At 44.5% G+C, this 15,448-nt stretch overlaps 1 long non-coding RNA gene across 6 annotated transcripts in view; it reads left to right on the forward strand.

Annotated features, from left to right (window-relative positions):
* The window catches only part of LOC111561368, a 336,303-nt gene that overhangs the window by 81,491 nt on the left and 239,364 nt on the right, over positions 1–15,448 (forward strand). The gene's annotated exons all lie outside the window — the stretch shown is intronic.

The raw sequence follows: 15,448 nt of genomic DNA on the forward strand, positions 1-15,448 counted from the left end.
CCCCCGACTCCCTTTATACACACACGGCCAAGAGATCTGGATTCAGTAATCATGGTCCAGAACCTGGACGGAGGTCTTTGTCACCATTCTCCAGATGTTTCTCACATGCAAATCAACTTGAGATTCACTCGTTTATCGTCTTGTATTTTTTATTTTTTCAAAAATATAATTTATTGTCAAGTTGGCTAACAGTGTATACAGTGTGCTCTTGGTTTTGGGGGTAGAATTGCATGAGTCATCGCTTGCATACAACATCCAGTACTCATCCCAACAAGTGCCCTCCTCAGTACCCATCACCCCATTTCCCCGTCTCCCCAACGCCCCATCCACCCTCAGTTTGTTTTCTGTATTTAAGAGTCTCTTACGGTTTACCTCTGTCCCTCTCTTCTTGAAACTATTTTCTCCCCCTTCCCTTCCCCCATGGTCTTCTGTTAAGTTTCTCAAGATCCACATATGAGTGAAAACGTATGATATCTTTCTCTGACTGACTTACTTCACTCAGCATAATACCCTCCAGTTCCATCCACATTGTTGCAAATGGCAGGATTTCATTCTTTCTTGTTGCCAAGTAGTTTTCCATTGTATATATAAACCACATCTTCTTTATCCCTTCATCAGTTGAGGGACATTTGGGTTCTTTCTATAATTTGGCTTTTGTTGAAAGTGATGCTATAAACATTGGGGTGCATGTGCCCCTATGCATCAGGACTCCTGTGTCCTTTGGATAAATTCCTAGTAGTGCTATTGCTGGGTTGTAGAGTAGTCCCATATGTTGTTTTTTTTGAGGAACCTCCACATTGTTGTCCGGAGCGGCTGCACAGGTTTGCCTTCCAACCAGCAGTACAAGAGGGTTCCCGTTCCTCCACATCCTTGCCAGCATCTGTCGTTTCCCGAGTTGTTAATTTTAGCCACTCTGACCGGTGTGAGGTGGTATTGCAGTGTGGTTTTGATTTATATTTCCCTGATGAGGAGTGTAGTTTATGATTTTTTAAAAATGACTTCATAGTTATCTTTGAGACTGTCTTAATTCAACACATAGAATTGTTACATGCTTGTGAATTATTCATGAATTATTTTTGTTGAAGAGAGACTGTATCTAACAAGATGGCTATTCTACGAGAAGTGGAGTAAAACTGCTTTTTTTTTTTTAAAGGTTTTTAATTTTTTTAATATATTTTTTTTTTGAGAGAGAGAGAGGGAGGGAGAAAATGAGTGAGCAGGGGAGGGGCAGAGAGAGGGAGACAGAGGATCCGAAGCAGGCTCCACACTGTGAGCGTAGAGCCCCGTATGGGGCTCGAACTCATGAACCCATGAGATCATAATCTGAGCTGAAATCGAGAGCTGGCTGCTCAACTGACTGAACCAGCCCAGAGTGGAACTGCTTTTTACCTGGACACCCAGGCACTTGGAGAGGCCTCCGAAGTGGACCCCTCCCTCCCTCAGTCCCTTCACACACAGCAGCTGGTTCTCCAGGTCCTAGACAGCCTGTGGGTGTCTCCGGGAGCTTGTTGCAGATGCAGAGTTCTAGGGCCCTGTCCCGGACCTATGGAACCAGAATCTGCATTTTCATGAGATCCTCCCTTTCACTTCTGAGTATGTCACTCTCCAAGAACCACATCTGTCATGCCCTCGCCGTGTGTGTAGAGGCCCGGAACTCAGGGCCCCAGTGTCCCTGTTGAGGAGAACAGACGTGCCTGCTGCCCTCTTGCTTGCCTTTCCTCTCTGGCCTCATGCTGCAAGTTTCATTCTGTCAGATGGTGGGGTAGCATGATTCATCCTGTGAAACCACACACTTGTTGGGTGGAAATTTTTCTCTTGCGAAGCCACGTTCTGCTTAAATGAATGTGCTTTTGGGTCTGCACTGATTCGCGAGTGCCAGATGCGGTGACGGGGGCGGGGGGGGCGGGGAAGGCGGGAGGGGGCAGCCCCAGACTCTCGCTCCGGTCGGCGTGCAGGGTCTGGCTCACTGTGGCTCTGGTGTGGTATCTCGCATTCTTGTCCTCGGGTTTCTGCTCTGAGATGGCCGCGTGATTACCACGCTTTGGCTCTCTGTTGCTTCTTTCTGGAATATCATCTTGACAGCCCAGATTTCATGAATGTCCCCATTGATGAGTGGAAGTATCTGTAGTCAGAAATGAACATGCCAAAGGCCGCTCAGACTATTTTTCCCCCTGCAGCTTCCTGTCATTTGTGGTGTTCTCTTCATAAACCACAGGGCTCGGCAGTAACTAGCGGCTGTTTACAGAGCTCTGGCGGTAATTAAGTCAAATTGGATCTGCTCTCTTAGTATGGTGAGGGCATATACTGACATCCATTATGTACCGGCGGGGTGCGGGGAGAAAAGCAATTCTTGTCAGTTTTGATACATGTTCAAGCTGGGGAGCATGTGAAGGAAGAAGGAGTTCTGTGGGTGAAATCAGAGTGCTGTGTGGGAAGCAGACCTGCCTTTGTGACTCCCAGGGGCTGAGCTGAAGAGTGGGGAGGAAAGGCCGGATGTCTGGTTGGCATGAGAGGAACATGCTGGGGTGAAGGGGGACACCCTCCCTGGAAAGTGCTGGCTGGATTGGAGAGGGACATCGTGGGCAGTGTCAACACCATCTGTGCGAACGTCCCAGAAACATCCCGTGGCTAGAGGCAGCATTGCCCCGACTCCAGCCTGGTCATGCCTTGTCACTTAATTAATTTTTGTTTTTTCATAAAATTCATCACCTTCTGGAGTAACCCTATTTATTTCGTTACTCGCTTAGTGTTTGTCTTCTCCACCAGAACTTTAGCTGCATGAGAACAGGGACCTAACTTGTCTTGTGCATTTGTATACTTTTTGTGCTTGGTACTGTGACTGCAAAATACCAGCATCTATAACAAGTTGGCTGCCGTAATGAGTTACCACAAATGGGTGGCTTCACACAGCAGGAATTTATTCTCTCCCAGTTCAGGAGGCCAGAAGTCGGAAGTCAAGGTGTGGGCAGCGTCAGATCCTTGTGGAGACTCTCTGGCACACTCCCGTCCATGCCTCTCACCTCCGGTGGTCGCTGACATTACCTGGAGTTAGCTCCGTGGCTTGTGGCTGTGTCACTCCAGTCTCTCCCTCCAGCATCACATGGCCTTCTTCCCCATGTGTATCTCTGTGTGTCCTCTTCTCTTTTTATAAGGACATCAGTCATTGGACTTAGAGTCTACCCTATTCCAGCATGACCTCATCTTAACTAATTACATTTGCAAAGACCCTATTTTCAAATAAATTTGTATTCTGTCGTTCTGGGTGGATGTGGATTCTTTTTTTTTTTTAATGTTTATTTACGTAGAGAGAGAGTGAGCGAGCACAGGGGAGGGGGCAGAGAGAGAGAGAAAAAAAAAATCCCCAGCAGGCATTGCACCATTGCACTGTCAGCATGGAGCCTGATGTGGAGCTCGAGCTCATGAACCTGTGAGATCATCACCTCGGGTGAAATCAAGAGTCAAACACTTAACCAATTGAGCCACCCAGGGGCATCAATGGCTGAATGTGGATTCTGGGGGAAGTGCTGTTCAACCTACTACAGACTCTCAACAAACATTGTTGAATAAGTGAGTCCTATGAGATTTCCTTTGACCTTCAGGTTTAAGCCCCAGAACAAATAGAGGACAGAAAGAAAGAGACCAGCTACCTATGGTTCTAAATAATCTTGGGGCAGTTCATTCTGTCTGCTGAGTGCAAAAGCCCATTGTTCTCAGGAATACTCTAGTAGAAAGACATTGGAGAAGGAGCGCCGTGTTTTACTATAGGAAGATGTATAGATTTTTTAAGCACAAGTAGCTCTGATGTCAGCAGGGCTCTGGGATTAGCTCCCCATGTGCAGCTGTGGTGGGGGTGAGGTGCTCTGATGCTGGACCTAGTGGTGGGATTCCCAAAAAGCTGAGTGAGCTGGGGGTACCAACAAGGAAGGATTCGAAAGAAAATGAGAGCATCTTTGCCCTAAAAAATTATTTGAAAAAAGCTCCCAAATCATCAGAGGGGGGAAAAAGGAGAATTCAGTTGGATTTCTTTGTCCTTAAGCAGTGGTTTTGGATTGTGTTCATTTTGAATTTTGTATGGGTTGGGGGGTACTATAATGTCATCAGTGCTCTCCAACAGTTCAATCCAGGCCTCTTCAAATCCCTATATTTCTGAACCCTCAATCAGAATAAAGTATGGGCCTGGAGACATAGCTGCTCTTGGTAAGCTGTTGGTAGTTTCTGTTTAGTGAGAGGTTTTAGTAAATCTTCAAGTTTGAAACTGGTTTATGCAAGATAAAGCCCAAAATAAGTATAGGACAATGAAAAGTCAAGAAGCTCTGCCTGACGATATGGAAGTCACCTTTCTTGAGACCAGAGTTGCATTTCTGAGGGATTGGCCAACCAATGACCAAGGGCAAAAAGGAAGCCGTGTTCTGGTGGAGATGCCCAGGGGGCTTGTAGTATTTGAAGTTCGGTCAGAGTAGAGTATGATAGCCTTTTCTTCTCCCACAACATTTTGGCAAGCCTAAGAGGACCAGGAGGCAAGCAGGTCACACCACCTAAGGAGTGGCCTGGCCTGTGCACCCTTGGATGGGTGATGTCTAGTAGTCAATTGGAAATTTTCTCTCTGCATTCTTTTTCCCTGGAGTATCCCCTAGCCTCTTTATCGTTAGACATTATATTCTGGTCTCAGCCACTCTTGAGGAGGTGTTCATGTTCAGGGAAGAAGAGACCAGAAAAACTAGCTGTGAGGCAGCAAGTAATGACCCACAGAAGGGCTAAGTCGCTGAGAACAGCGTGGCTCATAGAGGTGGCAGGTGACAGTCACGACAGACTCATGTGGATGTATCTCCAGAAAGATTCAGAAATAGTTGAGGGAGGAAAATTGTCCAAAGAGTGGGCTTCTTGAAGTTGTGCAAAAGGGGATCTCGATGGGGTGATGAAGGCAGGAATGAGTCATGACAGCTCAAGAGATAGGAAACCTGGAGTGCACACTCATTCATATTCTTCCAGAGCTGCTGGGTTTTCACGTTCAGTGTATCCTGATTCCCATTGTCTTCTGTTGCCTTTTCCCCCTCAATTACCGCTCTTCACTGACCAAGGCTAATTGGCTTCTCCACCTGATCTGCGTGTTGCTCCTAAAGTGCCACAGGAAAAAGCACCGCACCAGCAGCGCTCAACTCAGCTGCTGAGGTCTGGCAGCCAGCTTCACCACCACTGTGTGTGGGACTCATGTGGGACTGGGGCTTTGCCAAGTCCCGCAAGGCAGTCGGTGATGTTCCCTAGCACAAGTGCCGGCCGTGGCAAGGCATTGCCTAGAAGGGTAGTTAGCATGCGACTTTTTAAAGTGTTCTTTAATTCAGAGTAGCTGTATTGGCTTTCATGTAAATAACTGACAATGTCCTGTTGAGTGGACTCTGCAAGTGAATGTTTTAAAGCATGTGTCCTCTTAGAAAATAACTGGAAATTTGCACACATTTGCATCGCGTGATTATCATACGTGAGAGGAAAGTGCAAACATGGTCAACTGTGGTGACTGACCTGTACTCTCCCCTTCACGTGAAGAGGTTTGCTCTGTTCCAGGGTGAGGGGGGCCCAGGGTTGCATGAGCTACTTGGACGTGCAAAGACCTCTGTGGGCACCTACTTGATCCCCAGGACCCCCTCTGCTTCGGAGTCAGTGAGATCTTCTGCTCTGCAGTAGAAGTTGAGTTTGAACTTTTTATGGGTTCTGATAACAGCTGGGGATTCCTTTCCCCTTCTGTTTTCCTGCCACCCACAGCCTCCCAAGAGGCAGGATAAAAGAGAATGTCATTGCTTTTCCTTTCTTCTCTGGCTTTGATTTCCTCCTCTTTGTGTTTCTGAAAACTTTAAAACAACCAAACAAATAAAATACTACAGGTCATCTCCTTGTGATCCTTCCCCTCCTCTGGTGTTTCCCCCCTTTTTCTTGCTGACTTTCTTCTTAGCTCCTCATTCTCTTTTCTCTCTTTTTAGGAGTTAGGACTTGGGTTTGGCTGTCTCAGAGTAGAACAAAGACACGTGGCTCAAAGTAGATAAATGTTTCTCTCTCAAATGACAGTATGTGCCGGTGGGTGATGAGGAGGACTGGTCAGGTCGGCTCCGTGTGGCAGGCTGGGGACTCAAGCTTCTTCTAGTTTGTCTTGCTGTGTCTGTGTTCTTGGCCAGTGTTGACATTCCATGCCCCCCTATGTCTGATTTGTCTCCCAAAGGAAGGGGCAAGGATGATGTGGAGATAACGCACAAGCAGGTAGGTCCTGAGATTTATCTTCAGCACTTCCACTCACATCCTTGTGGCCACATCTAGCTGCAGGTCAGGTTGGGAGAGCTCATGTCTAGCTAAGCAGCCAAGGGTTCACTTAAAACTAAAGGGCTCTGTTATTAAAGGAAAGGAGTAGTGAGCGATGTGAGGAGATAAATAGCCATTCCTGCCACACCACTTATGCTGTTAAACTCTGTGTTGAAAATGATTGAACACTGGGGCAAAGCAGACCAGACTGCAAGTTGCAAATGGGGAAGAATAAGGAAGGGAAGAAACTTTTCAGTAAGTCCCAATTTATCAGTTGCCTAATGCATATGTATACATATACTGACCCCGGAACTACCACTCACCAGGTTCTGTGGGAAGCGTGAGGAATTAAGCATCATGGACATTGATGCCAAACCAACATGGCTGCCAACCCCTCTCCCTAGCACTTGCTGTTAGATTTTGACAAGTGACGTAACTTCCTTGAACTTGGATTTCCACACGTCTTGAGGGGGAATGATAATACTGCCTACTTTATTGTGATGGTTTGACATAGTACGTGAGAACTGATTTTTATGATGCGTGGTACAAGGTGAGCTCTCAAGAAACACTGACCAGGGTCATTTCCCACAGAAGTTGTTTTGAAAGCTCTGTATGATGTTCCTAAATCACAAATCCACAAGTAGAAATGGCAGTTGCAATAATGCCCATGATGGAATGGGGTGGCATTGAGGAGCTGCAGGAGCTTCCGGTGGACTCTGAAAGAAGGAACTGTTTTGGAGGTTTAGACTGGAGAAGACTCTAAGGACAAGTAGCCTGTTTGGGAGGTGATCCTGAAAAACACTGGTAGAAAGTGGGGAAGTGAGACAAGAGAAGGAAGCCAATGAAGGTGTTATTGAGCAGGTTACTGTGATGCGTAGCCAATCCTCCTGAGGAGTTCTGGGAGACCACATGGAAATGTCTCAGGTTGTTCCATTCAAGGAGATAGCAATCCACCAACTTCTACCAGTTATTGGTAGAGGTATGCTCCAGGAGATGTTAACTCCCTGGCACTTCTTCCTGCCCCACCTTCTACTGAGTGGGCCAGAGAAAGTCATCAGCCCAACAGCCGTGGTTCATGCAGCTGGAAGTACTGGGTTGGTTAGTGCCAAGGGGACATATGTGAGGTGCCCACAGGGTGGCCTCAGCTCTACTGGGTGGCCTAATACAGGGCATTGACTTTCCAGCTATGGTCTGGGGTTGGTGCCTCTGGAAAAATGCCCACGCGCTTGCATTTTACAGCTATGCTGCAGCTTTATGCATTTGAGGATGATTCAATCATTTGCATCTTTTCATAACAACCAGATCCCATTGGTAACTGCCATAAATCAATGCCCAAGACCTTTTTAAATTTTTTTAAGTTATTTTATTTATTTTGAGAGAGAGAGAGAGAGAAAGAGAGAGAGAGAGAGAAGGAGAGAGAGAGAGAAAGCAAGTGAGCAAGTACGAGCAGGGGAGGGGCAGAGAGAGGGAGAGAGAGAGCATCCCAAGCAGGTTCCACACTGTTAGTGCGGAGCCCAATGGGGGGCTTGAACCCAGGAGCGGTGAGATCATGACCTGAGCCAAAACCAAGAGTTGGTCACTTAACCCCCAGAGCCACCCAGGAGCCCAATGCCCAACACTTCACATGGAGGTTGACGTGATGAACAACCTTGTATCTCATGGGTCCAGATAATGTGCCAGTGTATCTTACAATGTAAAGGCAAGATTCCTACTGTACTTAATCACAATTTTGATCACAGTGGATTGAGTGCTTTCCAGGAACCATGCCAAACACATTGCTTGGTGATCTTATTTAATCCTTAGCACTTTCTCATAATCTATATGTTATTCCCATTTTGCAGATGCAGAAGTTGAGGCTTAAGAGGTGGGACAAAATATCAGGTGATTGCTTCCTTGCTTTTGCAAAGCAAAAACAAATGCCTGTCTTGTGAATATATTGGGGAGCATAAGTGAGTTTGTACAACATCTCCTTTACTCTCCAGAACGGAGATGTCACACCCACCCACATGGAGACCTCTATCCTGTCCTGCTTGCCCTCTAACTTTGCCTCATTGCTCACTCTTTTCCTTTCGTCCTTTTCTTTCTTTTCTTTTTTTTTTTTCTTGTCAAATCTCTTAAGCGTGGCAGAAGAGAGAACCTTGCTAGAGGTTAGCTTGTCAAAGTGCTGGCGTGTGCAGTGAGAAGGAGAGCAAAATGAAACACCTGGGATTTCAGAAGGGATGTCTCCACCGAACGGCGCCAGTCTTAGTGTGTGGCCATCTCTATAATTGAGATGGGGACTGCTCTGTGTAGAGGGCCAGCCTTTCAATTTACTTGAAAAAGTAAATCTACTACTTCCAAAAGGTCTTCTTCCTGTTGAGTAAAATCAGAGAGCTCAGATCAGTAATGGCTTTCTGGTCAGTCTGCCGTAACCCCGTCAGAGCTGGCCCACCTGGGATGCCGCTAAGTGGCTGTGATGTGTTTTACCTTCCTGGCCCTTTTTCTAGGCTGCCATTATGTGCGCCAGTGGGGAGAGCAAATTGTGTTACGTGGACATATTTCCAATCTGTTAGCTCAACAGTTTAACTCCTTTTGTACAGACTGGTAAATAGCCCTCAGATGGTAATGACTTCTAATTGTAGCCAAGGAGGAGAAAAAAAAAATAATGGAGCCAGTTATTTCGACATACAAAACTTCATCGCTGCAATCCTTGGAGCAGTCTGGTCCTTCGGAACAGTCTGCCATCAGGATGCATAAATGAAAGGTCTGATTGAATTTGCACTGGGCAGCTCTGGGGAGTGAATATATTGGTACAAATCCTCGGATGTTCTGGGGCTTGCTTGTTAGCAAGTGGTTACTCCCTGTGGTTTCTCTCCTATAATTGTGCACTGCAGGCTGGCATGAGGGGTGTAACCTTCTTTTGAGGTGTGAAAAAGCATTAAGTTGTGCCATTATTTTGAAGTCATGACCAACACCGAAGTGAGCAAGATAGAGTTAAATATACGCAGTCCAGTGTGCACTAAAAGATTTTGCAGTCACTTCTTTTTTCCATTTCCCAAAGCACCCTTGCAATTGCTTCTTTATGTTTATTTTTATTAAAAAAATTTTTTTAATGTTTATTTATTTTTGAGAGACAGAGAGAGACAGCTTGAGCAGGGCAGGGGCAGAGAAAGAGGAGACACGAATGTGAAGCAGGCCCTGGGCTCTGAGTTGTCAGCACAGAGCCCGATGCAGGGCTCAAACTCACGAACTGTGAGATCACGCATGACCTGAGCAGAAGTCAGATGCTTAACCGAGTAAGCCACCCAGGTGTCTCACATTTGCTTCTTTATAGGCTTTCAGTAATAAAGTCTGCATGGCAGTTTATATATGTATACAGATACATTCAAAAAATTTTGGTGGTGGTACAGGTCAGAATAAAGCACCAACTTTTTTTCAGAATTACACTTCATTTGTTTATTAAACCTTAATTGAGCAGTGACACTTTGCTGGGTCCTGTGCTGAATACAAGTACATAAAGACAAACAAGACATAGACTCATATTATTACTCGTAAAATAATTTAATATTGGCATATTGCATGATTTCTTGGGTGTAAATAAAGTTTACAATTCGTACAACTTACCCACATACAAATGACAACCCCTTCCAAAGCACTAATTGTATATAAGATCTTCCACAAACACAAGGAGAGCATGTTTTTATTGTAGATATTAATATTGAAACTCCAAATTCCTCTGCTATAGGCCTGCAGTGTAGAATTTTATTATATTTTTCTTGGGCCCAGAGAAATTTCTGGAGCATAGGCCACTGGTGCATATGAATGTTGGCAACCTGACAGACTTAACTGTGTTGTCTTCACGCTTTGCTTTTCACGTTCTTTGCAGTGAGAGAGATGCCTCTCCTATTGTCCAGGCTTACCTCCTGTGCCTTTTCTCCAAGTCCCATCCCTTCTGACCCCTGTGAGTTGTCTGTCTTCAGTGTTTGCACCCCTTTCTGCTTCTGCGCAAGCTCCCTTCAGATTGAAGTGAGTTTCAAGATATCACGGGATTCTCAACTCTCCATAGTAAAATCCCCCTTCCTGACCCCCAGTCCCCACTTGTTAACTGCCATATTTCTTCCTTTCTCTTATAACCAATCTTCTAGATTGAATTATCTGCACAGATTTTCTCCTCTTCTTCTCCCATTTTAAGGCCACCGTCTGTAAATGTATTTCCATCATTTCACTAAGAAGACTCCCACCAACTCACTAACGATCTCCTTGTTGCAAAGCTAATGAATGGCTTACATTTTGATTCTACTTTCTCTGCCCCATTGATACCATCAGCCGCGCTAACCCTTTTCAACTGACTTGAACTTACTTACAAATACAAGACATACTCGAGGTGCACTGTTCCATCACTGAGTGGTGATTCAGTCACCTCCTGCTGTCTGTGACTCTCGAGGATCACTTTCTTTCTTTCTTTTTTTTTTAAATGTTTTTATTTACTTTTGAGTCAGAGAGAGACAGAGCATGAGTAGGGGAGGGGCAGAGAGAGAGGGAGACACAGAATCTGAAGCAGGCTCCAGGCTCTGAGCTGTCAGCACAGAGCCTGATGTGGGGCTCGAACCCACGGACCGTGAGATCATGACCTGAGCTGAAGTCAGATGCCCACCCGACTGAGCCACCCAGGCACCCCCAGGATCACTTTCTTAAGGACCTCTTTTTGATAGTTTCTTGTTTGTCCTTGCAGAAATATTCAATTCAATATGGAAAAAAAAAAACCCACACCCAAGGAGATTATGCCTCACACACTGTTCTTCAACCTGCTCTTGTCATGTGATTTATGTTGAACATCCTCACCTCTCAGCACATATAGATTCTGGATTTTGAAAATTCAAGTGTCTTGTTGAAAATTCCCTCCTTCTTAGAGGTTTTGCTCTCTAGACCACAGCACTCCCCTTCTTCCTCTGAAGGCATCTCCTCAGTCCCCTTGGCAAGGCCCACTCCTACCCCCGTTTAAGGGGTCAGAGTCTCAGCCCTCCCCTTCTCCATGGTAGGTGTCCTCTCCCATGCACTGTCATGTGCTATTGATTGACCCATGTTTACCTTTTGTCCACTTGTCTTTCCTGACATCCATACTTACGTGTCTACTGCACACTTCCACAAGAATGTCCTGCCCAATGTGCAAGTTAGCACATCAAAAACTCAGCTGCTGCTTCTCCTCCTCCTCCTCCGCCTCCTCCGCCTCCGCCTTTTCTTCTTCTTCTTCTTCTTCTTCTTCTTCTTCTTCTTCTTCTTCTTCTTCTTCTTCTCATTCCCTAAATTTTCTTTTCTCTCTAGTTTCCTATCGTAGCAGATAGGACAAATTGCTAAGCACAGATGTTTGGAGTCACCCTTTATTTCTCTTTTCAGCTTTCACATGTACTCATCAATTCTTAGATTTCAGCTCCTAAATATATTTTAAACATAGCGACTCACTTACATCCTTGTTGTTATTCCCCTAATGGAAGTCATCATGATTTCTCCTCCAAATTTCTGTAGTAAACCTCCTAATAAATAACCCTTCTCCACTGTAATCCATTCTCCCCACTGAAGAGGGATATTTCTCTGACACAAAACATGACAAAGTCGAAATTTCTTCATGTGGCTAATAAGAGACATCAAAGCCCAAACCTTGTTTGTCTGGTCTCCTGTCTCATTTTGTTGTGTCTGAATTTTACAGCAGCCAGTTTGAACTTCTTTTGGAGGCTGAACCAAGCTGTTCCTCATCTCTGGGCCTTTGCTCATACTGTTCCCTTCTTCCAGAGCCTTTCATCCCCATCCATATTGCTCTTGCTGCACCATGATTAACTGTTAAGCACCTTCTGGTTTCAACTTACAGATCATTTCCTTTAGCAAGATTTTCTTCATTCTCTTCTAAATCCATTTCTGTACCCATTTTATATGTCCACATATAATCTCCTTCTCACTTCCCCTACATCTCACTTATTACATTTCTAATGACAATGCTTTGTGTTTGTTTCCTTATTTTTAGCTACCTTTATGCTGTAAACCTGTTGATGACAGCAATCATGGTTATCTTATTTGCAGCTCTATCCATCTATCCTATTGCCTAGCCAGAGTAGATTCTCATTAAAAATACAAAGAATAATTCATGAGATTATGCCTCAGCTTCATGAGAGTTGACAATTCTTTCTAGATTTTATTTCTGTTGATTGGGATGGAGATGTACTTACGCTGTAGCCTTCCTTTTTCCCAACCCCTGACTATCCTTATATTCGACATCTTTTTATTTCTTTGGAGAACTCAAATGGAAACTGGACTCCTAGGTCCTTCCTTAATCAAATTAGGAAATGCCTAATAACCTGTTCCAGTGTTTGCCCTAGTTTATATGCACATCTCTTCTGTGGTCCTGTCCTCCCAAGAGACAGAGGACCCAAGGCCATATCTGCCCTTGGTGTTGGAAACCTCTGCAAGTACAACTTGTCACAGTCCTGGAGCCACAGTATCATTTTGCTTCTCAGGAGACCCCTTCACCAGAGCTCATAGATGATGATGGCATTGGCCTAGCAAAGACCCGAATCCTAGAATTCTCAAGAGACGATTACATGCCAAAAGGGAAATTGGGAGGGTAAGAAGAATACAAGATGTCAGGGAAAATTAAAACTGCCTGGCAATTTACTACAGGGGTAGAAACTAATGACTGAAAGAAAAAAATGTGTGTGGCCAGAAGGGTGATGTGTCCGTTGAGCTCTCCTTAAAGGACACCGTCACGTCCTCTGTATCCTGGATTTAATCACTAGAGCTGGCCTGGGGCCAGATCATCACAGCTTATAGAACTTCATGCTGCTTTTACTTGGTGTTGGAAAGATGTGATGGACCCACAAAACATTCTGGATGCAGCATTTATAAGATTTCTGATTGGATTTAGGGAATGAGAGTGGGGGAGATTGGGAATAGGTTTCTACCTTGGATAACTAGGTAAATGGTGGTCCCCAAAAAAGTGCAAAAAAACCCCCCAAAACAATGAGAAGTTGATTTGAAATTAGAAGGTGAATAATGTGATTTTAGACGTTTTTGGTTGGAGTTCCCTGAAGGATATTCAGGTGGAGATACAAGGTTGTAAGGCTTGTGAGAAATATTGTGCTGGAGATAGAGGTCTGAGGATTCCTCACCAAAGAAGTGGTAAATGAAGTCAGGACAACAGAAAAATTGGCTCTTAATTTTCTTTATAGCTGGTAGTGCAGGCACAGGTCCCCCATTCAACTCTGCTACCCCTTTGCTTCAAAGTTTCAAGCCAGGTCTTTCTGGTCCCAGGGTCCAGCACCATCTCCCGAAACCCCAGCCCAGACAGATGTGGTACCCAGGTGCCTCTTTGTGCCTAGAAAGGGAATCCAAGAGTGAGCCTGTGTAGCGTGAGAAAAGCAGAATAGCCCTCACCTTTTAGAGGCAGCTGGAGGCAGAGGAACTCACTGGGGAAACAGAAAAGGACCTTTCAGAAAAGCAGGGGGAGCTCCAGAAGAACATTGTCACAGAAGCTAAGGTAGGAGAGCTTCAGGAACAAGAGGGTGTTCAAGAAACAACTGTGAATTTCCTTCAGAGCTGGTAAAATGAGGGTTGCCTTGGATATGTTCTCACAGAAGACAGTGACCATAATTGCCCTATTGCTTGTTGTTTTCTAGGTTATTTATTTTTAATGAAGTTTCTAGAAGGAGGTAGTGTAAAGTAAGATGGAAGGTTTTCCTTGGGGAAGTCTAACACATGGGGGAGTTGGCTACTTGGAGAAACTGCATTTAACGTGATTCACATACCAAATTTTATCTGTGTATGGGAGGCTCAGTCAGCTCCTCTCAGACCTTCATGCCTGGGGATATTATTTCATTGGCTTTCTACCTTGAGCAAGACAGCTTCCTTAAGTTTGGCTCCATATTTGAGAACTCTTTCCTTCTATCATTGAGCCTCCTACTGACCACAAAGATGGGTACATGTTTCTTCAAGGTGACTTTTTTTTTAAATAATGTTTTTGAATATAATTTGTTTTGCTTTTAAAGTCTTTAGGTGGATTTTATTTGTTAGCTCAGTTTTAGGTTCACAGCAAAATTAAGAGGAAGGTACGGAGGTTTCTCATATGTACCCTGCCTCACACAGCCAACAGCCTCCCCCACTATCAGCGTCCCCTACAGCCTGATATATTTGTTATAATTGATGAACACTGGCACCAATTTTCACCCAAAGTCCATGGTTTACATGAGGGTTCACTCTTGGTGTTGTGCGTTCATATAGGTTTGCACAAATGTATAATACTTTTTGACCTGTATGTTTGGACTAGGTTACAAAGCTAAGCACTAAATTTTCAGCTTAGAAAACCTCAAATAATGTGGGAAATAGCTATCCTTAATCCATCTCTTGAGGAAGAGCTTCAGAGTCATGGTGAAAGTCATGGATGGGATAGAAGGTCAATGATATCTGCTTTGCATGTTACTTTGTAATTTTTTAAAAAGTCATTTCTACATTTTGTCCATAGGAGTTTTGATGAGGCTGTGTCCCTAATATTCTCTGCAAATAAACAACTGAGTCAAAATATTCCGCTTGGGTGAAAACCCTCCCAAGTACATCTTCTCTTGCAAGCACTGTCAACCACGGTCCTTGAAAGTATGAAGTGGTCATTACAGCTACTTGGGGCCATGTTTGTTTCCAGTACAATGGAAAGGGAGCCTTGAGTATCCAGCATTGTGTTAGGTGCCTCCCACACACACATTATTGCATACGTATCATTATCCTCATTTTAGCCGGGAAGAAACAAATGATCAGAGAGAGGAGCCAGTCCAAGGGCATATCGTGCAGGTTGCAAACATTTACGACGCATGAAGTCCCCAGTGCAGAAAGATTGCTTTAGAAAAAGATGAGGCATACGCTTGGTTTGGGGAACATGGTGCCTTTATCTGAGTGTTATTTTTGTTTCAGTACCATTAACCACAGTATTTTTCCAGCGAGATACTGATGTTTTGTCTTTTTTTTCCCCACTTGCTCAAATGAGTCAGAGACTTTTAAAAGCTTAAAGGTAATTGATTAAACTGTCCTTGTAAAAGCGCTGTGAGATCAAGAAGGTTTGACTGTTCCAGCTTATTTTAAAGACGAAGAATTACATTTTTAAGATGATTACATGTTCCTTTTGATAAAGCAAAAACATTCACAAACGCAG

This window comes from Felis catus, chromosome A1, assembly GCF_018350175.1.
Source record: "Felis catus isolate Fca126 chromosome A1, F.catus_Fca126_mat1.0, whole genome shotgun sequence".
NCBI lineage: Eukaryota > Metazoa > Chordata > Mammalia > Carnivora > Felidae > Felis > Felis catus.